Raw genomic sequence first — 11,733 nt, 5'->3', positions numbered from 1 at the left:
GACTGCAATCCACACTGGTTTTGCTTATGTTCAATACAACCTCCTGATTGTGTGCTTATTGTTTAACCATTGATATTTTCTAGGGGCCATTTTGAGTTTTTGCTACCATGTGGGTTTTAGCTTGCTTGAGCCTGCTAACTGAGAAGTGTTAATTCACCTGTTTCCATACATGTTTCATGTAAAAAGAAATTATTTTACAAAGGAGTTGTTTAGACTATCATCAGTTTAGACTATCATTTTACAGATGTATGTTGAAAAGGTTTTTGGGAGCTGCGATCGATAATTGGGGATCATTCAATATTCCCTATCTTTTGTTGTTCAGTGAAATCATCCCATGTGAACAGTCAACTCATTTAATTATAGTTCAATTTGTAACTAAACAGTTTTTTACATTTCTATTGGAAGGATTTAATCATTTACAATTATGTCTACTTATGGTAAAAGGTTTATGTGCCTGTCTCCATATGATATGGTAAATATTGCAAGGACCTGAAGCCGAAGATGAGAAGCAGGTACGGGGAGTCAAACATTTATTCAGGAACAGACATAGAACACGACAGGAACAGCGTTAGCACACGGGTAAACAAGGACATATGACAAACAATCCCGAAGCAGTGAACAGAGCTAGGAAACAGACAGATATAGGGAAGGAAATTGAGTCCACCTGAGTCCGATGAGCGCTGATGCACGTGACAGGGAAAGGCAGGTGTGCATACTGAAGGTGGCTTGAGTGCATAATGTTGGGGGGGTCTGGTGCCCTTGAGCGCCAGAGGGAGGAAGAGCGGGAGCAGGCGTGACAGTACCCCCCCCCCCCCTTCCCCCCGGCGTCCCACCGGCCAAGACATAGGCTGGGGGAGAGGAAAGAAGAGCAGGAGCAGGCGTGACAGTACCCCCCCACCCCCTTCCCCCCCGGCGTCCCACCGGCCGAGACATAGGCTGGGGGAGAGGAAAGAAGAGCAGGAGCATGCATGGCAAGTATATCCGATGCAAAAAAACATTGACATTTAAATGGTATTAATATTAGTTTGCGTATATTTCTGTTAATTCCCATATATTCCCATGAATTCCCGTTAATTCCTCTGAATATTCCCCAAAATGTGCAACCCTACTTGTACATCAAGCTGCCTAACGTGACAGGGATCCTTAGGCTACTTACCACCATCCTGACTAAAGCGCTGTGTGAATCAAAATGTAAGCTCTGAGATCAAGATGGTGGAATGAAACTACCCCACTAGCATCTGAAGAAAATAATGTTCGAAATTCCCTCCCAAATGAGTGTTTTCGAGTTCAGTGTATTTCTTCCAGAGGATTGAATAGATGAATATTTAATCACAGCGAGCACTAAGCACTGAGTTAAGCCTTTAGAGGTGCAGGCTTCCATCAGGGTGCTGTGGGTGATGACAGGGCCATGGCCCCACTCTCTCGGGACTAAAACGGCTGCTGGACTGCTGCTAAGCGGATGACACACGCACGCACAAACACATCTGCTCTTGAACAGCACTGGGAAAGTGTGTGTGTGTGTGTGTGTGTGTGTGTACAGTGCCTTCAGAAATTATTCAGACCCCTTGACTTTTTCCCCATTTTGTTCGGTTACAGCCTTGTTCTAAAATTGATTAAATAGGTTGTTTTTTTCCCTTCATCAATCTAAACACAATACCCCACAATGACAAAGCAAAAACAGGTTTCTAGACATTTTTGGTCATTTCTAAAAAAATTAAAAGCTGAAGAATTGCATTTACATAAGTATTCAGACCCTTCCCTCAGTACTTTGTTGAAGCACCTTTGGCAGTCACTACATCCTTGAGTCTTTTTGGGTATGAAGCTACAAGCTTGGCACACCTGTATTTGGGGAGTTTCTCCCATTCTTCTCTGCAGATCCTCTCAAGCTCTGTCAGGTTGAATGGGTACTATCACTGCAGCGCTATTTTAAGTTTTATCCAGAGATGTTCGATCGGGTTCAAGTCCGGCCTCTGGCTTGGCCACTCAGGGACATTCAGAGACTTGTCCCGAAGCCACTCCTGCATTGTCTTGGCTGTGTGCTTAGGGTCATTGTCCTATTGGTAGGTGAACCTTTGCCCCAGTCTGAGGTCCTGAGCACTCTGGAGCATCTATTCATTAAGGATCTCTCTGTACTTTGTTACATTCATATTTGCTTCGATCCTGACTAGTCTCCCAGTCCCTGCCACTGAAAAACATCCCTACAGCATGATGCTGCCACCACCATCCTTCACCGTAGAGATGGTGCCAGGCTTCCTCCAGATGTGACGCTTGGAATTCAGGCCGAAGAGTTCAATCTTGGTTTCATCAGACCAGAGAATATTGTTTCTCGTGGTCTGAGAGTCTTTGGGTGCCTTTTGGCAAACTCCAATCGGGGCGATAATAGATAGGTTCTGCTTTCCTTGACTGCGTCCCAAATGGCACCCTGGTCAGAATTTTGTTTTGCCATTTGGGAGGCAGTCCTCCTCTGAGACTGGCGGTGATTTGATTAAAGTATGCATCCAGCCATACATCAACACACACTCGATATCAGCATCCCGTCACACATCTCTCATCTCACTGCAGACCATCCAAGGCAGCCGTACAGAGCAGAGGAGGCTGGTGGGAGGAGCTGTAGCAGGACGGGGTAATTGTAATGGCTGCAATGGAATAAATGGAACGGTATCAAACACATCACACATATAGAAACCACATGTTTGACTCTGGTCCATTCATTTAATTACAGTCATTATAATGAGCCCATCCTCCCACCAGCCTCCTCTGGTACAGAGCCACCACTGCAGTTTCGAGATAGTTGAGACAAGATGATAGTCTCTGCTAATGCTCCTGTCAGCCCTTGCCCGCCAAGAAGCAAGCCACCATTATGTACTCCAGGGTTATACAGTTGAGTTGTTCAAACTCTTTCTTCATTCAAGTGCAAACACGAAATCCTCTGAGGCATGTGACTATGCTACCAGTCAACCAGATCATTAGTTGATGCAAAGTTAAAATGACTCTATAGATTTCTGATTTGGGGCAACCCTCTTTGGTGAGCCCCTGAGTTAGCCTCGCAAGCAGCCTTATCTCGCGAGCTTACATGTTCACTACTGCAGTCAGTCTGATAATTACCAGGCTACCCCTGAGCCCCACAGAGACTAATCGAGGGGAAGAGAGCATTTAAGAGGGAGAAAAATACCTGGATGGAATTGGCCCAGGTACAGGCCCTTATCAGGTACTACAACCTGAGAAATTGGCACAGAACCGAACAGGAGCACCATTTTCTAAGTAACAGTGCTATGGGCTAATCTTTCCCTGCATCTTGACTAGGTTTTGCTTCCCAAAATGGCACTACTTTTGACCAGGGCCCCAAAATAGTGCACTATGAAGGGAATATGGTGCCTTTTGAGACACAGCCTGAGTTCGTTCTCTTCAAGTCAAGCTCACCATCTTTTATCCATGAATGTCATTTGGTTACTTGGAGGCATTAAGGTGTGGCACTGAGAAATGTCTCAGCATGTCCATTTGCCTATACTATTCCTTCTGCAGAGGAATATATCTGACTAATATAAATGGGATATCTTGTTCAGGCACATTTAGTCTGTTTCAGATGTGCTTATTTCAGACAGTATAGTCTAGAACAGAATACAAAACGCTTCCTCTAAGATCTATCACCACAACACTCACGACTGCAATTTGTGATCATGGCAACAGGTATTACTATTCATCACACAATGCAAATCTGATCAAAGCTTATATATTCTCCCATTCAAGGGTCTGGGTCCAGTGTCTCCCCCGGCCTGCCATGTCTGTATGTACACAACTCACACGCCTGAATTTCCACCCTGCCATCCTATCTCCCTCTGTCTACATCTCAAATAGCACCCGATTCCCTATATAGTGCGTTTCTTTTGACCAGAGTCCAATTTGAATAGGGTGTCATTTGGGACACACCCTCTGTCTCATTATCCTGCTTCCAGTCTCCTTCTGAATACAGTGATATCAAATAATCTGCAAACGGTACACTATCTCTTTCTCATTCTATTCTCAGCACCTACAGTTGAAGTCGGAAGTTTACATACACTTAGGTTGGAGTCATTAAAACTTGTTTTTCAACCACTCCACACATTTCTTGTTAACAAACTATAGTTTTGGCTAGTCGGTAAGGACATCTACTTCGTGCATGACACAAGTCATTTTTCCAACAATTGTCTACAGACAGATTATTTGTTGCAGGAATTTAATTCCTCTGTTTTAATTCCCAATTAAAATTAAACACTCTGTCAATTCATAAGAATTTGTATGACCCTTATTTTATAGAGATCGACAGAGCCCGGTCTTAAAGTCAAATAGCAGCCTTTATTCACGAGAGTACTGAACACGATACAGTTTACCACAGGTTATAAACTGAAAATGACATAATTAGTTTCAGCACCAACCCGTGCCATCTCCGTTTCAGTACAAAGGTTGTATGGTTCTCACATTGTCTAATATAATTTAGGAGTCAAGGTCTTCTTGTGTAGATAAGCATTCTAGCCAGTCTGAAGATATCGTTCATTCATTTCTACCAAGGAACAGACAGTCATTGTTCTAACTCTTGACCACATTCACACACATTATATTCAGTACTGGGATCAAGAAAGAAAACTCATACATATACAGCAACATAATAGTATTCTGATTAGTACATATACAGTAACATAATAGTATTCGGATTAGTACATATACTGTAACATAATAGTATTCTGATTAGTCAGTCCTGATTGAAATGTATACATAATTAGTCATCATTGATAAAAATTCCCTTAACATTATTTCACTTATAATTCACTGTATCACAATTCCAGTGGGTCAGAAGTTTACATACACTAAAATGACTGTGCCTTTAAATAGCTCGGAAAATTCCAGAAAATTAAGTCATGGCTTTAGAAGCTTCTGATAGGCTAATTGACATAATTTGAGTCAATTGGAGGTGTGCCTGTGGATGTATTTCAAGGCCTACCTTCAAACTCAGTGCCTCTTTGCTTGACATCATGGGAAAATCAAAAGAAATCAGCCAAGACCTCAGAAAAAAATTGTAAACTTACACAAGTCTGGTTCATCCTTGGGAGCAATTTCCAAATGCATGAAGGTACCACGTTCACCTGTACAAAGAATAGTACACAAGTATAAACACCATGGGACCACACAGCCGTCATACCACTTAAGGCGGTGACGCGTTCTGTCTCCAGGAGATTAATTTACTTTGGTGCGAAAAGTGCAAATCAATCTCAGAACAACTGCAAAGGACCTTGTGAAGATGCTGGAGGAAACAGGTACAAAGTATCTATATCCACAGTAAAACGAGTCTTATACCGACATAACCTGAAAGGCCACTCAGCAAGGAAGAAGCCGTCGCTCCAAGACCTCCATAAAAAAGCCAGACTACGGTTTGCAACTGGACAAAGATTGTACTTTTTGGAGAAATGTCCTCTGGTGTGATGAAACAAAAATAGAACTGTTTGGCCAAAATGACCATCGTTATGTTTGGAGGAAAAAGGGGGAGGCTTGCAAGCCGAAGAACAGCTTCCCAATCGTGAAGCACGGGGGTGGCAGCATCATGTTGTGGGGGTGCTTTGCTGGAGGAGGGACTGGTGCACTTCACAAAATAGATGGCTTCATGAGGAAGGAAAATTACGTGGATATATTGAAGCAATATCTCAAGACATCAGTTAGGAAGTTGAAGCTTGGTCGCAAATGGGTCTTCCAAATGGACAATGACCCCAAGCATACTTCCAAAGTTGTTGCAAAATGGCTTAAGGACAACAAAGTCAAGGTATTGGAATGGCCATCACAAAGCCCTGACCTCAATCCTATAGAAAATTTGTTGGCAGAACTGAAAAAGCGTGTGCGAACAAGGAGGCCTAGAAACCTGACTCAGTTACACCAGCTCTGTCAGGAGGAATGGGCCAAAATCCCGCAACTTATTGTAGGAAGCTTGTGGAAGGCTACCCGAAACGTTTGACCCAAGTTAAACAATTAAAAGGCAATGCTACTAAATACTAATTACTATGTACATGTAAACTTCTGACCCACTGGGAATGTGATGAAAGAAATAAAAGCTGAAATAAATAATTCTCTCTACTATTATTCTGACATTTCACATTCTTAAATTAATAAGTGATGATCCTAACTGACCTAAAACAGGGAATTTTTTCTAGAATTAAATGTCAGGAATTGTGAAAATGGAGTTTAAATGTATTTGGCTAAGGTGAATGTAAACTTGTGACTTCAACTGTAAATATATTATGCCTGATAGATTATATGGCTTATTGATTTGCTTTTAATTGGACCGTTTGTTTTCAGTTCCACACTGATACAAGAGGGGGAAGGATATCATCTGATTAATATTAATATAACAGATTGAAACAGTTGTCATACCCATTTATCATGTATGAGAGTTACTGCTGTATCCCACCAGTTATGTATCAAACTACCATTAGCCAAATGTATTTCCTGAAAAATCTATATTCCATTTGCACTATGTAGATGACATGCCTATTTCATCACTAAATGGCGAAAGTGATTAGACTGTAGACACATCCCTGAGGATCACCCATCTGGTTGTACAGTGGGGCAAAAAAGTATTTAGTCAGCCACCAATTGTGCAAGTTCTCCCACTTAAAAAGATGAGAGAGGCCTGTAATTTTCATCATAGGTAGACTTCAACTATGACAGACAAAATGAGAAAGAAAATCCAGAACATCACATTGTTGAATTTTTAATGACTTTATTTGCAAATTATGGTGGAAAATAAGCATTTGGTCACCTACAAACAAGCAAGATTTCTGGCTCTCACAGACATGTAACTTCTTCTTTAAGAGGCTCCTCTGTCCTCCACTCATTACCTGTATTAATGGCACCTGTTTTAACTTGTTATCAGTATAAAAAAACACCTGTCCACAACCTCAAACAGTCACACTCCAAACTCCACTATGGCCAAGACCAAAGAGCTGTCAAAGTACAACAGAAACAAAATTGTAGACCTGCACCAGGCTGGGAAGACTGAATCTGCAATAGGTAAGCAGCTTGGTTTGAAGAAATCAACTGTGGGAGCAATTATTAAGAAATGGAAGACCACTGATAATCTCCCTCGATCTGGGGCTCCACGCAAGATCTCACCCCGTGGGGTCAAAATGATCACAAGAACGGTGAGCAAAAATCCCAGAACCACACGGGGGGACCTAGTGAATGACCTGCAGAGAGCTGGGACCAAAGTAACCAAGCCTACCATCAGTAACACACTACGCCACCAGGGACTCAAATCCTGCAGTGCCAGACGTGTCCCCCTGCTTAAGACAGTACATGTTCAGGCCCATCTGAAGTTTGCTAGAGAGCATTTGAATGGTCCAGAAGAAGATTGGGAGAATGTCATATGGTCAGATGAAACCAAAATATGACTTTTTGGTTAAAAAAAACTCAACTCGTCGTGTTTGGAGAACAAAGAATGCTTAGTTGCATCCAAAGAACACCATACCTACTAAGAAAGCATGGGGGTGGAAACATCATGCTTTGGGGCTGTTTTTCTGCAAAGGGACCAGAACGACTGATCCGTGTAAAGGAAAGAATGAGGCCATGTATCGTGAGATTTTGAGTGAAAACCTCCTTCCATCAGCAAGGGCATTGAAGATGAAACGTGGCTGGATCTTTCAGCATGACAATGATCCCAAACACACTGCCAGGCAACGAAGGAGTGGCTTCGTAAGAAGCATTTCAAGGTCCTGGAGTGGCCTAGCCAGTCTCCAGATCTCAACCCCATAGAAAATCTTTGGAGGGAGTTGAAAGTAGGTGTTGCCCAGCAACAGCCCCAAAACATCACTGCTCTAGAGGAGATCTGCATGGAGGAATGGGCCAAAATACCAGCAACAGTGTGTGAAGACTTACAGAAAACGTTTGACCTCTGTCATTGCCAACAAAGGGTATATAACAAAGTATTGAGATAAACTTTTGTTATTGACCAAATACTTATTTTCCACCATAATTAATTATCTGCCCCATTGCATATGGAATTCATATGGAGGACGTACCAACCAGGGATGAGGTCAATTTGTATTGAAGTCAGTCAATTCAGAAAGTGACTTGAATTTAAAATCCCAAAATGTTAAAAATTCACATAAATTGCTTCTCTTTTTGAGCTTATTGAGAATATATTGAAATTAGATGGCCTTTTTTAAATGATTGAATTTAATTTCACTTTAATACCTGAATTGAATGTCTTGAATTTTAATAGACCTCAACTGTGAAAAACCCAGCAGTGTTGCAGTTTGACAAACTCAAACCGTTGCGCCTGGCACCTACTAACATACCCCATTCAAATGCACTTAAATATTTTGTCTTGCCCATTCACCATCTGAATGGTTCCCATACACAATCCATGTCTTAATTGTCTCAAGATTTAAAAATCCTTCTTAAACCTGTCTCCTCTCCTTCATCTGCACCAGGTATGGGCAACTTTGATGGGGGCCACAAAAAAAACTCATCATGAGAGCTGCAGTGTCTCGTGGGTCTGCGTGCCCACATCCATGGGCCTACAAAAGAGGGGCCATGGGCCCCTGATCTACATTGATTGAAGTGGATTTAACAGGTGACATCAATAGGGTATCATACCTTTCACCTGGATTCACCTGGTCAGTCTGTCATGGAAAGAGCAGGTGTTCCTAATCTTTTGTACACTCTGTGACGATGACATCATGACAGAATCTCTCAATTGGAATTACAGAAGGTCATATGGACCATAGAGATCCTATTAAATATGCATGTTCTATATGTAATTCTATGCTACTGTATCTGACCAAGGGGAACCTCGTGGAAAAAGTCCCACCGCTCAACTTGACCTGTGCCAATGCTGATGGATAAAGAACCCATCCCGTGGTTTTACATATCCCTCTGATGTTGCTATGTTTCTGTCAAGCTGGACGTACAGTAGAATTTGCCCCCATCTACAGACCTGACCTAGGGTCAGCTCACCAAACCTCTGTGCAACAAAAACTATTTGAAAGTAAAATCATAGCATTATCTTTGATCAGGGGCCATATGTGCAGCATCGAGTGTCTCAGAGTAGGTGATGATGTTGGATCAGGTCTCCCCTGTCCAAATAACTGTATTCATTACAATCTGAAAGGGAAAACTGTTCATGAATCCCCACTCCTGCTCTAAGACGCTTGATACATACAGCCCCTGTGCATAAGGGTAGCTCCATCCTACACTCAGCCCCAGCCTGCTTGTTGGGAAGGTGGTCTGGGGGGTATGACTAAGTCTGAGCCATGGCTGAGTGACGTCTGCCTACCTGTGGGGACAAGAAGCACCATGTAACGCTAGCTACCCCTGGAGCATCGTGATGACTCAGCATTTCAAGGTTAACTAATCAAAAGTGTGAAATTCACTGAGCTGAAAATGACATTAAAGTCCCCTTAAGCTTTATTAAAAATGTTTTCTCTCTCAATTTCACGGTAGGGCAAAAAATGCAAAAAAAAATGTATTGGGGAATTAGTTTCAGCACCGCCGAGCAGAGCAATATCACAGACAGTTCAGGGGACGTTGTGCATGCAAATGGGAGTGATGAAACTGCAATAAAATGATAATGATTTTGGGAAATTTCACAAGCTTGGTGCACGGTTTGACTTTGCTATTCCTATATTTTTTAGAGGCATTGTTGTGGAGGAAAAAGGGGGGAGTACATGGATAAACCTAAGTCTGTGTAATCACCACTCACCACGTTCAATGTACCCTCTAAATAAGATGCTTTTGAGACAGTCAGTAGCACATAAGGAGGACTGTGTGCTCCAATGCCATACTGACTGCACTATTAGGCATAGCTGTAGCAGAGCGTGTGGGGCTGAGAAGGAAAGCGAGGGGGAGGTGGGTTGATACTTACTGCTCAGGCTGAGTGAGCATGCCTGAGTAAACCCTGTTTCCAGGCAGGTTTCAGGAGACCAGACAACGCCCAGAGGCTTCTCTATCTCTCCTCATTTCTGAAAGAGTGCCTGTTACGTAATGCAGCTCGACATTTAGCTGCAGCCTGTGTGATCTACTTTGCTGGCAGGAAGAGGAGCGTGATGGGTGTGTGTTAGAAGGGGTTACTGGCATCTTGCAGGGGCATAGCCACCCCCTGGCTGCCTACACACACACACACACACACACACACACACACACACACACACACACACACACACACACACACACACACACACACACACACACACACACACACACACACACACACACACACACACACACAACCCTGACAAAGCAGTGTCGGTGTCCTTGTTCTAGCTGGAATCCAGAGAGTCTTATCTAGCCATTAACTTCACCTCCCCTCCCTATTGCAGAGCCGCCTCTACACATAAGGCTACGGTCAGCTCTCTCTCTCTCTCGCTGTACCTTTGACTCTCTTTTTCTTTCTCTTTAAAAAAAACAGTCCTTGATCTCTCTCCCAACACCCTCAGAGCAGGTGCAGTATATCAAACACCCACTGAGATAAAGCCTGGGCTGTGGTCGTTGAACCCATGAAACCTCTCCGACACATTTACCTGTCATAGAACTGTGCTTGTATAATGGGGAGGGTGAGGCTGCTGACTGAATGACTCATACATAAATAAGAGGAGAGAATAGTGACCAATGGACAGCACTGTGCTGTTTTAGATCTCAGTGACTCAGACTATGCAAAAAAAAAAGACTTAATAGCACAAAATAAAATGTACATTGGCCTCAGATACAGAGCCCTAGCTTTCTCTGGATTATGTTGAGTGTCAAAGATTCCTCTAGTCTAGAGAGTATGACATTTATGACTTAGTAACGGAAGAACATTCCAGTAAATCAGAGGAAAAGAGGTGGTGTGTCTCATCATTCTGACTCTGGCATAATGGATGGGATCACATAAAGGAGAACATTCCAGACCCTCAGAATCGTATCCATATCTCTGCTACAGAGAGAATCGCATTGCCCATTCTTCTACCAGCCATAGAAAATTCTACAGATGAATAAACCCTCAAACCCAGTGTTTTATCAAAGCTTTCCTGGTAAATGCTTCCTTCTAGTTACACTGACAAACGCAGCTCGATCTATCCTGTCTATTCACTGTGCAGCCATACCTCACCATACATATGCCCAGGCTTGCCTTGCTTAAAGCCTATGTAACACCATAATTGTAGAGCAGAACGAGAGACAAGACACCACTCTCCTTGTTTAATGTGATTTTGCTATTACACAGAGGAATAATGGGTATCTGGGTCTTTCTTTTTCAAAACAAACATTTGCCGTTGACTGACTGACTAGATGCATGTCAGGAGTTAGTGAAAGTGCCCAGAAATCTCCCGAGGGGACTCAAAATGCCACATTCTGCATGGTTCACACTTAAACTCAATCATCTTGTGGAATGGGGTGACACATCTACAGTGGTTTCATTGCATCAATGTCTTCTGTTATAGATACACACATAAAAGCCTTAGCCTTCTCTCTGAGATGAAAGGTTGTCTGTGTCTTCTGGCTGTGGTCTCCTGAGGGATAGGGAATTCTACCTCCAACCCACTCTATGGGCTCTGGTCAAAAGTAGTGCACTTTGTAGAGAATGTGGCATATCAAGTGGGCTTTCCCATTTCTTTTCCTCCTCTCTCACTGTGACACTGTCTCCATGACAAACACTGGGCTCCTTCTCCACAGTCTTCCTGCATGACTGGCTCTAATGATGGGGTAAAGGAGCAGGAGCAGGAGCCTACCACTGGA

Source organism: Oncorhynchus gorbuscha, linkage group LG14 (assembly GCF_021184085.1).
Source record: "Oncorhynchus gorbuscha isolate QuinsamMale2020 ecotype Even-year linkage group LG14, OgorEven_v1.0, whole genome shotgun sequence".
NCBI classification, from domain to species: Eukaryota; Metazoa; Chordata; class Actinopteri; order Salmoniformes; family Salmonidae; genus Oncorhynchus; species Oncorhynchus gorbuscha.
This window is presented reverse-complemented; position numbering follows the sequence as displayed.